The sequence below is a fragment of the Macaca mulatta genome, chromosome 19 (genome assembly GCF_049350105.2).
Source record: "Macaca mulatta isolate MMU2019108-1 chromosome 19, T2T-MMU8v2.0, whole genome shotgun sequence".
Classification (NCBI taxonomy): domain Eukaryota; kingdom Metazoa; phylum Chordata; class Mammalia; order Primates; family Cercopithecidae; genus Macaca; species Macaca mulatta.
Window position 1 is genome coordinate 69,093,665 of NC_133424.1, and position 15,339 is coordinate 69,109,003.

A 15,339-nucleotide genomic window follows, 5' to 3' on the forward strand; every position below is an offset into this window, starting at 1 on the left:
CGGGGCTTCTGTGCTAGCCAATCAGCAGCCTCGCCGCCCTCTCCGGGCCCCCTCACCACGGCCCTGTGGTGTGCCAATCAGGCTGCGGTTGCCACAGCAACGGCTTGGCGCGAAGGCTGGGGGCTGACGTCAGGGAGTGGCCGTGAGGGACCCCAAAGCCGGGTCTGGAAAAGGGGGGTGGGTTGGGTGGTGGGGGTGCAGCCCCCAAACAAAGAAATGGGGGTCGAAATGGAGGAAACCCTACTGAGATGCTCAAATGTAAAACCGCCGGAGAATAAAGGGACAAATGTACACAACTGTCTAAATGAAAAAAATGAAAATCCTGGCCGCAAAAACATATACATTAACGTCTAAAGACCAACAGGGAAGACAAGACTTCTCCGCCTGGGACACATGAAAGACAGCGAGCTAATTTCCTTAATAAATGAAGAGCTCTTGGAAACCAATGAGATAAAGACTAAACCAAGCCAGAAAAAATGGGCAAAGGGGACAAAACTGGCAATTCGCAAGAAAATCCAAACGGCTGGCCGACCTGCGAAGGAAACATCACGACCTATTTGCATAAAGAAATGCAAACCTGAAACACCGGGCACGTGCGGTTTATGGGAGCGGGCAGTCTCACACACTACTGACTTGCTTCCCACCAGCCGTCAATACAGACCTTCCACTGCGTGAGCCCACTACATTGCCATTTAGTAAAACAGCGAGAAAATGAGAGATAAAAATAATGAGGTAGAGTTGGATGGGATTATTAAGGACCGAATTCTCAATAGATTTAGTGAAATATACAAGTTACTGAAGTTTGTAGAAACGAACTGGTAAGTAAGTGTTTTCTCATATATTTGTTTTTTAAGGATAAACCCAACTACAGGTAAAACTGCTGGAAGGGTAGGCAAGAAATTGTTAATGGGTTACTTCTAGGGACAAGGAATGTGGGGTGGAAGAGGGATTCTTCCCTTCTGCCATCCATACTGTGAATTTCCTTGGCAGAAATACTTATCTCTTCTCTGGCAGTAAAATCAATGAATTACTAAAAGTTCACTAATATACTCTTTGGTCCAACTATTCCACTTTCAAGGAACTAAAAAAGCAAAGGAAATACAGAGATATACAGAAGATTCTATACAGAGATATTCACGGAGCATCATTTTTATCACCAAAACTGTGCTCCATAGAAAAGAATTAAACTGTATTCTGGTAAATTTACACACAGCGATTTTAAGTGGCTAATAAAAATGCTGTATGATTTTAACTTTAAAGGAAAAAATCTGCAAGATGTGGTTAATTACCAAAAGGTGTTTACCTAAGGAGCACACAGACTTTAATACCCCAAATTAAACTTTGATTATACTCAAGGAGTTATCAGTGATTGCTTGCTACACTGAGAAGCTGCTTTACGTGTTTTAGATTCCCTAGACCATCAACAGTCTCTTTTCGCCCGGCAGTGCAACATAAACATAATATACGAATGAAAACACTGTGCTTATGAAAATACACATTCAAAACAAGTTCCCAGCAGGAAGACTGAAGGTGACTGTGGCAGTACCCTGACTTAGGTTAGAGATTTTCAAATCTGGCTCACCTGGAGAGCCGTTAAACAATGCGGGTTCCCAGTGTCCCACAGAGATCTTTGTTTTTCAGGTTCCCAAGGGATCCTAATGTCTGGTTTAGGTTTTGTAGGTGATTTTAACATATTTTAAGGATTCCGTCATCCCCCTCTCTCCTCAAAGGCCTCTATCTGCAATACCAGTTTCTCTCTGGATCCTGAATCGTTAATTTCCACCAGACACCACATGCTCTCAGAGCTCCTGCAGTTACCACTCCTTTGCTCAGCACCTCTTGGCCCTGAAAATGCCTCCTGATAGAGCAGTCTACTGTCGCTGACTCAATGGTCTTACCATACATTCTCTCCTGCTAACATATATGCCCCAAAGGCTTCCATCCCTTCCAAACCCACTGAAATTGCTTGACAAATTTCAGCAATTCCTTATGTGACCAAGAAACTTGCTCTTAATCTCACTTTATCTCTCAGTAATACTCAACATCCTCATTAAAACAAGCAAACAAAAACAAAATCGCACGCTATCTTATTTTTGGTGACAATTACATGGTCCTGGTTTCCGCCCCCCTATCAGTGGTCTCTTCTCAGTCATAAATGGCTTCTGCTCTGCTCACCATCTATACACTGGAGGGTCTTGCCTCAGAACTTAGTCACTAGTCTTCTCCATCAATGTCCACTCCCTAGGTAACAACCCTTCCCTCCTCACCTAGTCACATAATTTAAATGCCACCTGCATACCAATGGTTTCCAAATTCCAATCCTCTGTCACAGGACGGTCCACAAAAGTGCAGTCTTTTGCTTGGAAACTGACTGATCCCCTTGGATGTCTATCAGGTAACTCAAAGCATTTCAAACAAATATTAATTTCCCCTTTCCCCATTTCTATAAACAGTACCAGTTGCTGAAGCCAAAAACAAAAACCAACAAAAATAAAAACAAACAAACAAAAAAGCCTCACGATTGTTCTCGTTCCTTTTTTCCTTACCACCAGCATCCAATTTATCAGCAAGTCTTGCTGACCCTATCTAAGGCAAATCCCAAATTTGTCCCATGATTTCCCTTTCCATGGTAGTCCTAAGGAACATTATCTTCCTACAAAAACCCTTCTTCCATTCCAAACCCTTCCTCCAGTATTAAGGGTGATCTTGCAAAGCAAAAAAGATGTCATGTTTCAGCTTGAATGACCTCCTGCCCCCCATCCCAACTGCATTTAAAGTCCAAAAGCCCAAAATTAGAAGAGCCAACATTATCTTTTGTCTTAGAGGACAATTAAATAGGTGCTGTAAAATTTCACAATCTTTTCCTTCAATGCCTAATTTAAGAAATTCTTCCCCACACTGATGTCATAAAGATACTCAAATAGCTGTGCATTTTAGTTTTCTTTATGGTTATTTTTGCCTATGTTCTGTGTTAGGGATCTAATTTTCCCCTGACTTTGTATCATATTTCTGTATATGAGCAGGTCTGTGCTTGAACTCTCTATCTCTGTGCATTAAGGCACCATATTATTACAGCTTTACAGTATCTCGGTATCTGAAAGGGTGACTGCCCTGCCTTGTTTTTCAAAGTGTCTGGCCCTACCTTGTCTTTCAAAATTATCTGACTCTTAGCCCACTATCTTTCAAATGATTTTTAGAAGCAGCTTTTAAAGTCTGATGAACTATCCTATTGAGATTCTGACATTTTATTAAATCCACACAGCAATTTAGAGAAACTGAAAACATTATATCAAGATCTCTCATCTTTGACCATCCTCTCTATCAGTATTTACTCGTATCTCTTATGGCCATCAATGATACACTGTAATTTTTTTTCCTATAAAGGCCTTATTTGACTTTAGGAGGTCCTTTTTTCCCCCCATTAATTGTATAATTGGTTATTTAATAGTTTCAGAATTACAAAAAAGTTGCAAAGATAGTACAAAACTTCCCCACCCCATTTTCCCTGATGTTAATACCTTCCGTAACCTTGCTACTTTGTCAAAAAGAAGAGATAATTAGCAGAAAACAAACTACAGACTTTATTTTGATTTCACCCATTTTTCCATTACTATCTTCCTTCTGTTCCAGGATCTCAGTCTGGACACAGCATTACACTTAGTGATTAAATCTCCTTAGGCTCCCCAAGGCTGTGACAGCTTCTCAGTATTTTGTAGAATACTCAGTTTGTTTGATATTTTCTCACAACTTGATTTGGGTTATGAATTTTTTAGAAGAGTATCTGCTATTGCCTTTTTTTTTTTTTTTGAGACATAGTCCGGCTCTGTCACCCAAGCTAGCAATGCAATGGCTCAATCTCAGCTCACTGCAACTTCCACCTCCCAGGTTCAAACAATTCTCCTGCCTCAGCCTCCTGAGTAACTGGGATTACAGGCATGTGCCATCATGCTCGGCTAATTTTTGTATTTTTAGTAGAGACAGAGTTTCACCATGTTGGCCAGGCTGGTCTCGAACTCCTGACCTTGTGATCAGCCTACCCTGCCCTCCCAAAGTGCTGGGATTACATGCATAAGCCACTGCACCTGGCCTGCTATTGCTTTTTATATGCTGACTTTGGATCCAGTGAACTTGTTGACTTTTTTTTTCTACAGAAAAAAATGTTCCTATATCTTTAAAATATTAACATGCTAATTAATGACTTCATTTTTACTTTCATTGACAATCGTATCTCACTTCATTAACATAATGCATTGGCTAGGACTTCTGGGGTGATATTGAACAAGTCTTGTCCTATATTTGAAAGGGGATACTCATCTTTACTAAGAAGTAAAAACGTTCATTGCAAACTTGTTTTGTACAGTCTCTTTATTGGGGGTTAAGGAAATTCCCTTAAGTTCTAGGTTTTAAAATTTTTATCATAAGTTTAATTTTATATAATGACTTCTCTGCATCCACTGGGAAGATTATATTATTTAACATCATCTGATGATATGGTGAATAAAGCAGGTTTTATGTTGAAAACTGTATTCCTAAACCCTGCTTGATCTTGATTATGAGGATCTGATTAATATACACATGCAGCTGGGTACTACTGAGTTATACTTTTCCATTACACTATCCTTGTCTGGTTTTGCTACCAAGGTTATAACAGCCTTATAGAATGATTTGGATTGTTATCCTACTTCTTATATTCTCTACCATAGTTTATAATCTCCTCTCCATTGAGAATTATGCCCCTTTTTCTATTACTAATATTATTAATCTATCCATGGTTTCTCCATCAGTTTTGCTAAAGATTTGCCAGTTCTGTCTTTTGAAAATGACTTGATTTTGTTGACTATATTCTTCCTTCTTTTCCATGTAATTAATTTCTGTTCTTTTTCTAGTTCTTTCTTGTTCAGTTCTGTATTTCACTGTTTCCGTTTCCATTAGATTTCCTCTTTGCGACATGAAGAAACGTGTTTAGGGGTCAAAGATCTTGGGGGAAAAAAACTATCTTTTGAATACAGATTTCCAAATTAACTGCATTATACTCATATAGTATGGCCCATATGCTACTATTTCACATTTGTCAAAGCATCCTTGGTGACCTTAAGATATGGTAAATTTTAATTGTTCAATATATTAGAAAAGAATGAGTATTCTCTAATTGTTAGGTATCAATTTCTATTTATGTTCATAGGATCAACTTGTTAACTGTGTTCAGATTTTTAGTATTCTTGGTAATTTTTTGTCTGCCTGATCTATCTGTTCTAGATATAATAAAATCTCCCAATATTCCTATGGTTTTTATCCACCACTCGTTATAATTAATAGTTTTTGCTTTATATATATTTCAAGGCTATGTTTTTAGGTGCAAACAAGGCCATGACTCTGTTGAGAAACACAGGAAAGTTAATCTGTTTACATTTTTAATTACTGATGTATTTGTTTAATATGCTTTTTGTCACTTATTTTCTCCTTTCCTGCATTCTACGGAATTGATCAAGTTTTGTTTTCCTTCTGCTTATTTGGGAGGTTTCAATTATATTTATTACTTCACTGTCTATCTTTAAGTTCCTAATTTCTACACAAGCATATATATTTTAACAGACTATAAAGTACTAAAGCAAACATGCTGGCACACGTCAGCAATTCACTGGATTTCCCATTCCCACCTTCATTAATATTGTCTAGAATTTTAATTATACCTTTTTTATAAACAAAGGAAAACCATTTTTACAGTTAATGATTAATTATATTTACTGGCTTAGTTCAAGAATTGATTCACTCATTCTTGTTTCTTGAATCTCAGTTCTCGTTCCTCTAGGTTTACTTTTTCTCATTGCAATAAATCCTTAAATGTATCTTTCAGGAAGTGTATAAGGTAGTCTATTTGTATTTCTAAAAATGTCTTTATAAGACATTTTTGAATGACATTTTAGCCAGGTATGGAATTCTTAGGTAACCTTTATCTTCTCTCCTAAGATATTATTCCATTCTCTTCTAACAAACCTGATGAGGAGGTCTGCATCAACATAACGTTCCTTTATAATAACACCTAGTTTTTGCCCCGGTAGCTTTCAGAATAGATGTTATGTATAGATTTTTGTTTATCCTGCTCAGGATTTATGTGAAAACGAAGGTCTTTCTTCCACTCTGGAGAATTCTTGGGCTAGTGTGTCTTTAAATATAACTTTTCTGCCATTCCATTTCTACTCTTTTCAACCTATAAAGTATAATGACCCATCTTAATCCATCCTCCATTTGTCTCAATCTTTCTATTTTTCACATTGTTTTCTGTGCTGAGTAACTCCTCTTTTTAACGGCATCTGGTAATAGCATTTCCCTAGATGTTTTAAATACAATAACTATATTTTCTGTTCTATAATTTCTAATTGGTACCTTTTTTTAATATCTACCTTTCTCAAATGGATGAACATTTCATGGACACTATTCTTTATTGCTTCAAAAATCGTAAAGTCACACTAACACTATTTTGAATTGCATTTTGAAAGGACTGAATTCATGTCTCGATTGCTGGTTTTGCTGTCTTGTTCATTTTAAGATTTCCTAACTTTAACCCAGTGCTTTGCAAGTTTAGTTTCTAAGTGTTTTTCCTATGGGTTATCGTTTCCCCTCCTCTCTGAACTTTTCTTCCCTCCACGTCTTTTTGACTGTCTCTACCTCACCCATGAGAAGCATAGTCCAGAGACAATCATGTATTGTCAACTGGGGATTTTGTGCCATGTGAAAAAAGGGGCGTATTAGTCACTGAGCAAGATTAAAGCTTAGGCTGGATCCTCTCTGCATGGCTCTGTTTTTTCACGCCCCTGCCACCACTCGTAAGTAAAAAACCTGGGTAACCATCACTGTTTGTTGTTGTTGTTGTTTTTCCAGGTTCCTTTTATGTCAGGAGAGTCCCAATCTGGTGCCTGTTTGCCACAACCAGCCTGGGACCTCAATATGCATGGGGTGCTTCTGGACCTCATTACCCAAGAGCAGTCAGATTCCTAATTTCCTCTGCCTTTTTCAAGATCATTAGTTCAGAAGGTTTATGTTTTCAATTCCACATATCCTTGCATTTTGCTGTTCAAGTTTTGACCCATATGGATATCTTAAATATTCCTATTATTGCAAGTTTATATTAAAAGGAGGGTAAATTGTGAACTCACAAACTCATAGCATCATAGTACCATCTCAATCAAAAGTATTATCTTCTATGAACTACAACAGTTTTCACTTGTTTCCCAAGTGTGGAGTGGAGTTTGCCTGAGGCTGTATGACCTGTGATATCATGACAAATTGAAGGCCGAAGCAGATGAGAATCCAGCTGTTTTGTATTAAGTCAGATGCTAAGGAGATTTACAAAGATGTGAAACAATGCCCTTCTTCTCAGTAACCTTTGGTTTTGAAAATTGTTATTTTTCATTAAAAATGTTGCTTCCATTAACCTGTAAGTTTACTACTGTTATTTTAAATAAAATACACATTTTAAATATTTAATTTTTTCTTAAGATATAATTGATAAAAATTGTATATATTTATAGTGTACAACATGGTGTTTCAATATACATATACATTGAAAAAGGATATCAAGCTAATTAACATATCACCTCACATATTACTTTTGTGTGTGAAGAACACTTAAGATCTACCCTGTTAGCAATTTTCAAGTATATATTAACTATAGTCACTATACTGTACAACAGATCACCAGGACTTTTTAATCCCATCTAACCGAAACTTTGCATCCTTTGGCCAACATCAGCTCATCTTCTCTGGCCCCTGACAACCACCATTCTACTCTCTACTTGTATGAGTTCAACTTTTTTAGATTCCACATATAAATGAGATCATGCAGTGTTTGTCTTACCATTATGTCCTCCAGGTTTACCCATGTTGTCATAAGTGACAGCATTTCCTTCTTTTTAAAGGCTGAAAAAGTATGCCATTATACATATATACATTTTATTTATCCATTCATCAATCCATGGACAGTTAGGTTGATTCCACATCTTGGCTAATGTGAATAATGCTGCAATGAACATGGAAATATATACTGATTTTCTTTAGATATATAACCAGAAGTGAGACTGCTGGGTCATACAGTAGTTTTAATTTTTTAAATGAATTTCCATACTGTTTTCCATAATGGCAATATTAATTAATGTTTCCACCAACAATGTACACAGGTTCCTTTTCTCCATATCTTTGCCAACACTTGAAGCTTTTTAGTTTGATTCAATCCCTTCTATTTTTTGCTTTTTCTGCCTGTGCTTTTAAAGTCTTATCCAAAAATCATTGGTCAGACCAATGACAAGAAGTTTCTTCCGTTATGCTTTCTCCCAGTAGTTTTACAGTTTCAGGTCTTAAGTCTTTAATCCATTTTGAGTTGATTTTGTAATATGGGGTGTCTAATTTCATTCCTTTATATATGGATATCTAGTTTTCCCCACTCACTTATTTAAAAAAAAAAAAAAAAAAGAAAAGTCCTTTCCCTGTTGTGTGTTCTTGACACTTTTGTCAAAGATTGACTGACTATAAATTACGGATATATTTCTGGCTATTTTGTTCTACTGGTCTCTATGTCTGGTTTTATGCCAGTATCATGCTGTTTTTATTACTGTAGCTTTATACTCAATTTTGAAATCAGGTAGTGTGATGCCTCTCCAGTTTTGTTCTTTTTGTTGAAAGTTTCCTTGGTTATTTGGGGTATTCTGTGGTTTCATATGAGTTTTAGGAGTATTTTTCTATTTCTGTGAAAAATCACATTGGAATTTTTAAAGGAAATTGCACTGAATCTACACATCACTTTTGGTAGTATGGAGATTTTAACAATATTTTCCAATCCATGAACACCAGGTATTTTCCTTTTTGTGTCTTCAACTTCTTTCATCGAAGTCTTATAGTTTTCAGTGAACAGGTCCTTCATCTTTCTGGTTAAATTTATTCCTAAATAATTTGATGGTATTGTGAATGGAATTGTTTCCTTGATTACTTTTTCGGATAGTTTATTGGTAGTAGTACCTGGAAACAATATTGGTTTTTACTGCAACTTTACTGAATTTATTTATTAGTTTAACAAGTTTTTGGCGGCATCTTTAGGGTCTTTTATATATAAGACCACATCATCAGCAAAGACAATTTCACTTCTTCTGTTCGAATTTGTATGCCTTCTGTTTTTCCTTATCTTGCTCCTGATCTTAAAGGAAAACGTCTCTGTCTTCTACCACTGATAATGATGTTAGCTGTGGGCCTGTCATATATGACCTTTAATATTTTGAGGTACGTTCCTTCTATACATAATTTGTTGAGTTTTTATCATGAAAGGAAGTTGAATTTTGTCAGATGCTTTTCTGCATCAGTTGAAATTATCACGATTTCTATGGTTCATTTTGTTAATGTGGTGTATCACATTTACTTATTTGTGTACGTTGAACCATCCTTATATCCCAGTGATTAATCTCACTTAACCATAGTGTATGATCCTTTCAATGAGCTGTTAAATTTAGTTTGCTAGTTATTTTGTTAAGGATTTTTGCATGTATGTTCATCAGAGATATTGGCCTGTAATTTTCTATTTTTGTAGTGTCTCTGCCAGGCTGTGGTATCAGGGTAATGCTGACCTCATAAAATGAGTTTAAAAGTTTTCCCTCCTCTTTAATTTTTGGAAGAGCTTGAGATGGCTGTGTGTTAATTCTTCCTTAAATATTTGGTAGAATTCACCAGTGAAGCAATCACGTATCAGGCTTTTATTTGTTGGGAGGTTTTTGATTATAGATTCAATCTCCTTACTCTTTATTGATCTGCTCAGAACTTCTATTTCTTCATGATTCAGTCTTGGTAGGTTGCATGTTTCTAATAATTTTTTCACTTCTAGGTTATCCAATTTGTCGGTGCATACTTGTTCATAGTAGTATCTTATGATCCTTTGTATTTCTGTGGTATCAGTTGTAATGTCTCCTCTTCCATTTATAATTTTGAGTCTTCCTTTTTTCTTAGCCTAGCTAAAGGTTTGTCAATTTTATTTTTTCAAAAAAACAGATTTCACTATTACGATCATAGTTTTGTTGATCTTTTCTATTGTTTTTCTATTCTCTATTTTGTTTATTTCTGCTCTGATCTTTAACTTTCCTTCTTTCTCTAGATTTTGGTCTTAATTTGTTCATCTTTTTCTAGTTTCTTGAGGTGCAAAGTTAGGTTCTTTGAGATCTTTGTTTTTCTTAATATAGTATTTAACACTATAAACTTCCCTTTTAGAATTGCTTTCTCTGCATCCCAAGTTCTGGCATGTTGTGTTTCCATTTTCATTTGTCTCAAAATATTTTTTATTTCCCTTATGATTTTTTCTTTGACCTACTGGTTGTTCAGGAGTGAGTGTGTTAATTTCCACATATGTGTTGTTTTCCAATATTCTTCATTATTGATTTCTAGTTTCATACTGTTATAGTCAGAAAAGATACTTCACATAGATATCAATCTTCTTAAATTTGTTAAGGCTTGTTTTGTGGCCTAATATATGATTTGTCCTGGAGAATGTTCCTTGTGTGCTTGAAAAGAATGTATATTCTTCTGCAGTTAGACGGAATGTTCTGTATATGTGTCAGGTCCATTTGGCCTACAGTATTGTTCAAATCTACTCTATCCTTATTGTTTTCTGTTTGGATAATTTACACATTACTAAAAATGAGGTACTGATGTGGTTTCGCTCTGTGTCCCCAACCAAATTTCATCTTGTGGCTCCTACAATTTCCATGTGTTGTGGGAGGGAGATAGTTGAATCATGGGAGCAGGTCTTTTCTGTGCTGTTTTCATGATGGTAAATAAGTCTCACAAGATTTGATGGTTTTGAAAATGGTAGTTTCCCTGCACAAGTTCTCTTTGCCTGCCGCCATCCACATAAGACTTGACTTGTTCCTCCTTGCCTTCTGCCATGATTGTGAGGCCTCCCCAGCCACGTGGAACTGTAAGTCCATTAAACCTCTTTTTCTTCCCAGTCTTGGGTATGTCTTTATCAGCAGCTTGAATACAGACTAATACAATAAATTGGTACCAGTAGAGTGGGGCATTGCTGAAGAGATACCCAAAGATGTGAAAGCAACTTTGGAACTGGGTTAACAGGCAGAGGTTGGAATTGTTTGGAGGGATCAGAAGAAGACGGGAAAATGTGGGCAAGTTTGGAACTTCCTAGAGACTTGTTGAATGGCTTTGACAGAAATGCTGCTAAGTGATATGAACAATAAGGTCCAGGCTAAGGTGGTCTCAGATGGAGATGAGGAACATGTTGGGAACTGGAGCAAAGGTGACTCTTCTTACATTTTAGCAAAGAGACTGGCAGAATTTTTCCCCTGCCCCAGAGATCTGTAGAACTTTGAACTTGAAAGAGATGATTTAGAGTATCTGGTGGAAGAAATTTCTAAGCAGCAAAGCATTCAAGAGGTGACTTGGGTGCTGTTAAAGGCATTCAATTTTATAAGGGAAGCAGAGCATAAAAGTTCAAAAAATCTGCAGCCTGACAACACAATAGAAAATAAAATCCCATTTTCTGAGAAGAAATTCAAGCCTGCTGCAGAAATGTGCATAAGTAAGGAGGAGCCGAATTTTAATCCCCAAGACAAGGGGGAAAATGTCTCCAGGGCATATCAGAGGTCATCACAGCAGCTCCTCCCATCACAGGCCTGGAAGCGTAGGAAGAAAAAATGGTTTTGTGGGCTGGGCCCAGGGTCCCTGTGCTATGTGCAGCCTAGGGACTTGGTGTCCTGCATCCCAGCTGCTCCAGCCATGACTAAAAGGGGCCAAGGTACAGCTTGGCCCATGGCTTCAGAGGGTGCAAGTCCCAAGCCTTGGCAGCTTCCACGTAGTGTTGAGCCTGTGGGTGCACAGAAGTCAAGAACTGAGGTTTGGGAACCTCCACCTAGATTTCAAAGGATGTATGGAAACACCTGAATGTCCAGGCAGAAGTTTGCTGCAGGGTTGGGGCTCTCATGAAGAACCTCTGCTAGGGCAGTGCAGATGGGAAATGTGGGGTCGGAGCCCCCATACAGAGTCCCTACTGGGGCACTGCCTAGTGGAGTTGTGAGAAGAGGGCCACCATCCTGCAGACCCTGGTATGGCAGATCCACCTACAGCTTACACTGTGCACCTGGAAAAGCTGCAGACACTCAATGCCAGCCCATGAAAGCAGCCAGGAAGGAGGCTATACCCTGGCAAAGCCACAGGGGCAGAGCTGCCCAAGACCATGGGAACCCACCTCTTACCTCAGCATGACCTGAATGTGAGACATGGAGTCAAAGAAGACCATTTTGGAGATTTAAGATTTGATTGCCCAGCTGGATTTTGGACTTGCATGGGTCCTGCAGCCCCTTTGTTTTAGCCAATTTCTCCCATTTGGAACAGCTCTATTTACCCAATACCTGTACCCCCATTGTATCTAGGAAGTAACTTATTTTTGATTTTACAGGCTCATAGGCAGAAGTGACTTGCCTTGTCTCAGATGAGACTTTGGACTGTGGACTTCTGAGTTAATCCTGATATGAGTTAAGACTTTGGGGGACTGTTGGGATGGCATGATTGGTTTTGAAATGTGAAAACATGAGATTTGGGAGGGGCCATGGGAGGAATGATGTGGTTTGGCTCTGTGTCCCCATCCAAATCTCATCTTGTGGCTCCCATAATTCCCACGTGTTGTGGGAGGGACTCAGTGGGAGATAGCTGAATCATGGGGGCGGGTCTTTCCCATGCTGTTCTCATAATGGTGCACAAGTCTTATGAGATCTGATGGTTTTGAAAATGGTAGTTTCCCTGCACAAGCTCTCTCTTTGCTTGGCGCCATCCATGTAAGACTTCACTTGCTCCTCCTTGCCTTCTGCCATGACTGTGAGGCCCCCCAGCCATGTGGAACAGTAAGTCCATTAAACCTCTTTTTCTTCCCTGTCTTGGGTATGTCTTTATCAGCAGTATGAAATCAGACTAATGCAAGTACTGAAGTCCTCTGACTTTACTTCTAGCTTTGTTTTATTTTTTGTTTTGTTTTGTTTTTTGAGATAGAGTCTCACTCTGTAGCACAGGCTGGAGTGCAGTGGTGTGATCTCAGCTCACTGCAACCTCTGCCTCCCAGGTCCCGTTTAAGCAATTCTCTTGCCTCAGCCTCCCAAGTAGCTGGAATTACAGGCACGTGCCACCATGCCCAGGTAATTTTTGTATTTTTAGTAGGGATGGTGTTCTACCATGTTGGCCAGACTGGTCTTGAACTCCTGACCTCATGATCTGCCACCTCGGCCTCCCAAAGTGCTGGGATTACAGGTGTGAGCCACCATGCCTGGCCATATTTCTAGTTTTTAAAATATCTAAAACTATACATATCAATAGGTATAAGCTACGTAAGCAAAAGTTCTTTAGGGTCCTCATTTTCATGAGTGTAAGTAGGTTTTGAGACCAAAAAGCTTGAGAATCTCTGGTCTACAATAAATCTGTAATAGTCTGGGTTATTTGAGCAGATTGGATGGAAATCTGTCTTTTTCACTACTATGATCTCAAGGCCTAGCACAAAGCTTAGTACACAGAAGTCTCTCGATAAGTGCTTATTCAGCTATTGTTTCAGCAAATATTTGAGTGCCTACTATCTTATTAGGTTGGTGCAAAAGTAATAGTGGTTTTTGCAATTACCTTTAATATAAGACCCAATGCTAGGTCAAGTTCATGGTTCATTGTAAATCAAACTGAAATGGCCCCTGCCATAACTTATTTATTTAATATGTCTTTGGAGTTTCAGTCCAGCTGGGAGGAGACATTCAACAAACCTTTAAAGATTATGGTAAATGATTTAAACAAACAAACAAACAAAAACCAGGATGCCAAGATGAGGATGGTTGTGTTTGTATGGTAGATACAGAATGGTCAGGGATCTCTGAGGAAGAGAAACTAAGACTAAATTTTGAAAAAGCCAGCCTGGGGAAGAGGAAGGGAAGAACATTTCAAAAAGACAAAACAGGCAGGGCGTGGTGACTCACACCTGTAATCCCAGCACTTTGGGAGGCTGAGGTGGAAGATCATCCGAGGTCAGGAGCTTGAGACCAGCCTGGCCAACATGGTGAAACCCCATCTCTACCAAAAACACATAAATTAGCCAGGCATGGTAGTGCATACCTGTAATCCCAGCTACTACTCAGGAGGCTGAGGTGGGAGAATCGCTTGAACCCAGGAGGTGGAAGTTGCAGTGAGCCAAGATCGTGCCACTGAACTCCAGCCTGGGCAACAGAGAGAGACTCCATCTCAAAAAAAAAAAAAAAAAAAAAAAAGAACAAAACAGCAATATACAAAGACAATAAAGGAAAAAAACAGAAAAGACATCAGAGTGGGTAGAGGATAATGAGGGGTGTAAAATGAGGTTGTACAGGTATTCAAAAGCCAGCTCTTTAGGAACTGTAGATTAAGAGGAAGAGCTTGAACTTAATCCTAAATGTAATGGTGGCCATTAAAGATTTTTAAATAAGACCTGACACCGTGCATTTTAAGATGATTCATGTTGCTCTGTGGAAAACTAGGGGACTGGAGATACTTAACAGAGGAGGCAAGAAGACCAGTTAAGGGGTAGCAAAGGATGGCAGGGCTCTGAACTAGTATGGTGGCAGTAGAGACAGGGAGAAGTGAACAAATACAAGATATACTTTGGAAACAATAGAGACAGATCTTGCTGATGATCTGTGTATGTGTGGCAAAGAAAAAAGAATCAGGAATGAGTTCCACATTTCTGGTTTGGACAACTGGGTGCACAGAAGTGTTATTTGGTGAGTATCTGAGACACAGGTTTCAGGGGAAGAGCACAATATCAAGAGCTATGTGGGACATGTAATATTTAAAATGCTTACACTAAAGCAAGTAGAGACACTGAGCAGGGATTCTGGAGAGGTCTCTGCTAGAGCTCTGAAGTCCTCCACACATAGCTGATTTGTTACATGAATAGTCAGATTAAAATAAACACTACTTTACAAGATAAAGAAACCAGTTCTTCAGTATTTAGAACTCGTGTGTATATATTCAGTGCTGCTGGATAAATATCTTCATATTCAAATTTGTACACCGTTCCTCAGTAATGCAAATCTAACAAATTTTCCTTAAGGAAAACTTTTATTTTTTTAACTCTCTCAAGTAGGAGTTTCAGGACAATATAAAGCCAAACATTCATATTAAAGTAACCAACCCTTTCACAGAAAGTACTACTAAGTTCAAATATTAAAAGAACAGCTCCTAAAAGCAATGAATTACATACAGGATTTGAGACAGGCAAAAGCCCACTCCCATCATGAATCAGGTATGATAAAGGGAAAATATGTCAAGTCTGGCAGACAGCATTAAGGT

At 38.3% G+C, this 15,339-nt stretch overlaps 1 long non-coding RNA gene across 1 annotated transcript; it reads left to right on the forward strand.

Annotated features, from left to right (window-relative positions):
* Positions 1-128: 128 nt before the first annotated feature.
* Positions 129-7,479, forward strand: LOC144337112 (uncharacterized). Its single transcript, XR_013409736.1, has 2 exons — positions 129-818; positions 6,880-7,479. It is a non-coding gene; the product is annotated as an uncharacterized LOC144337112 (long non-coding RNA).
* Positions 7,480-15,339: the final 7,860 nt, after the last annotated feature.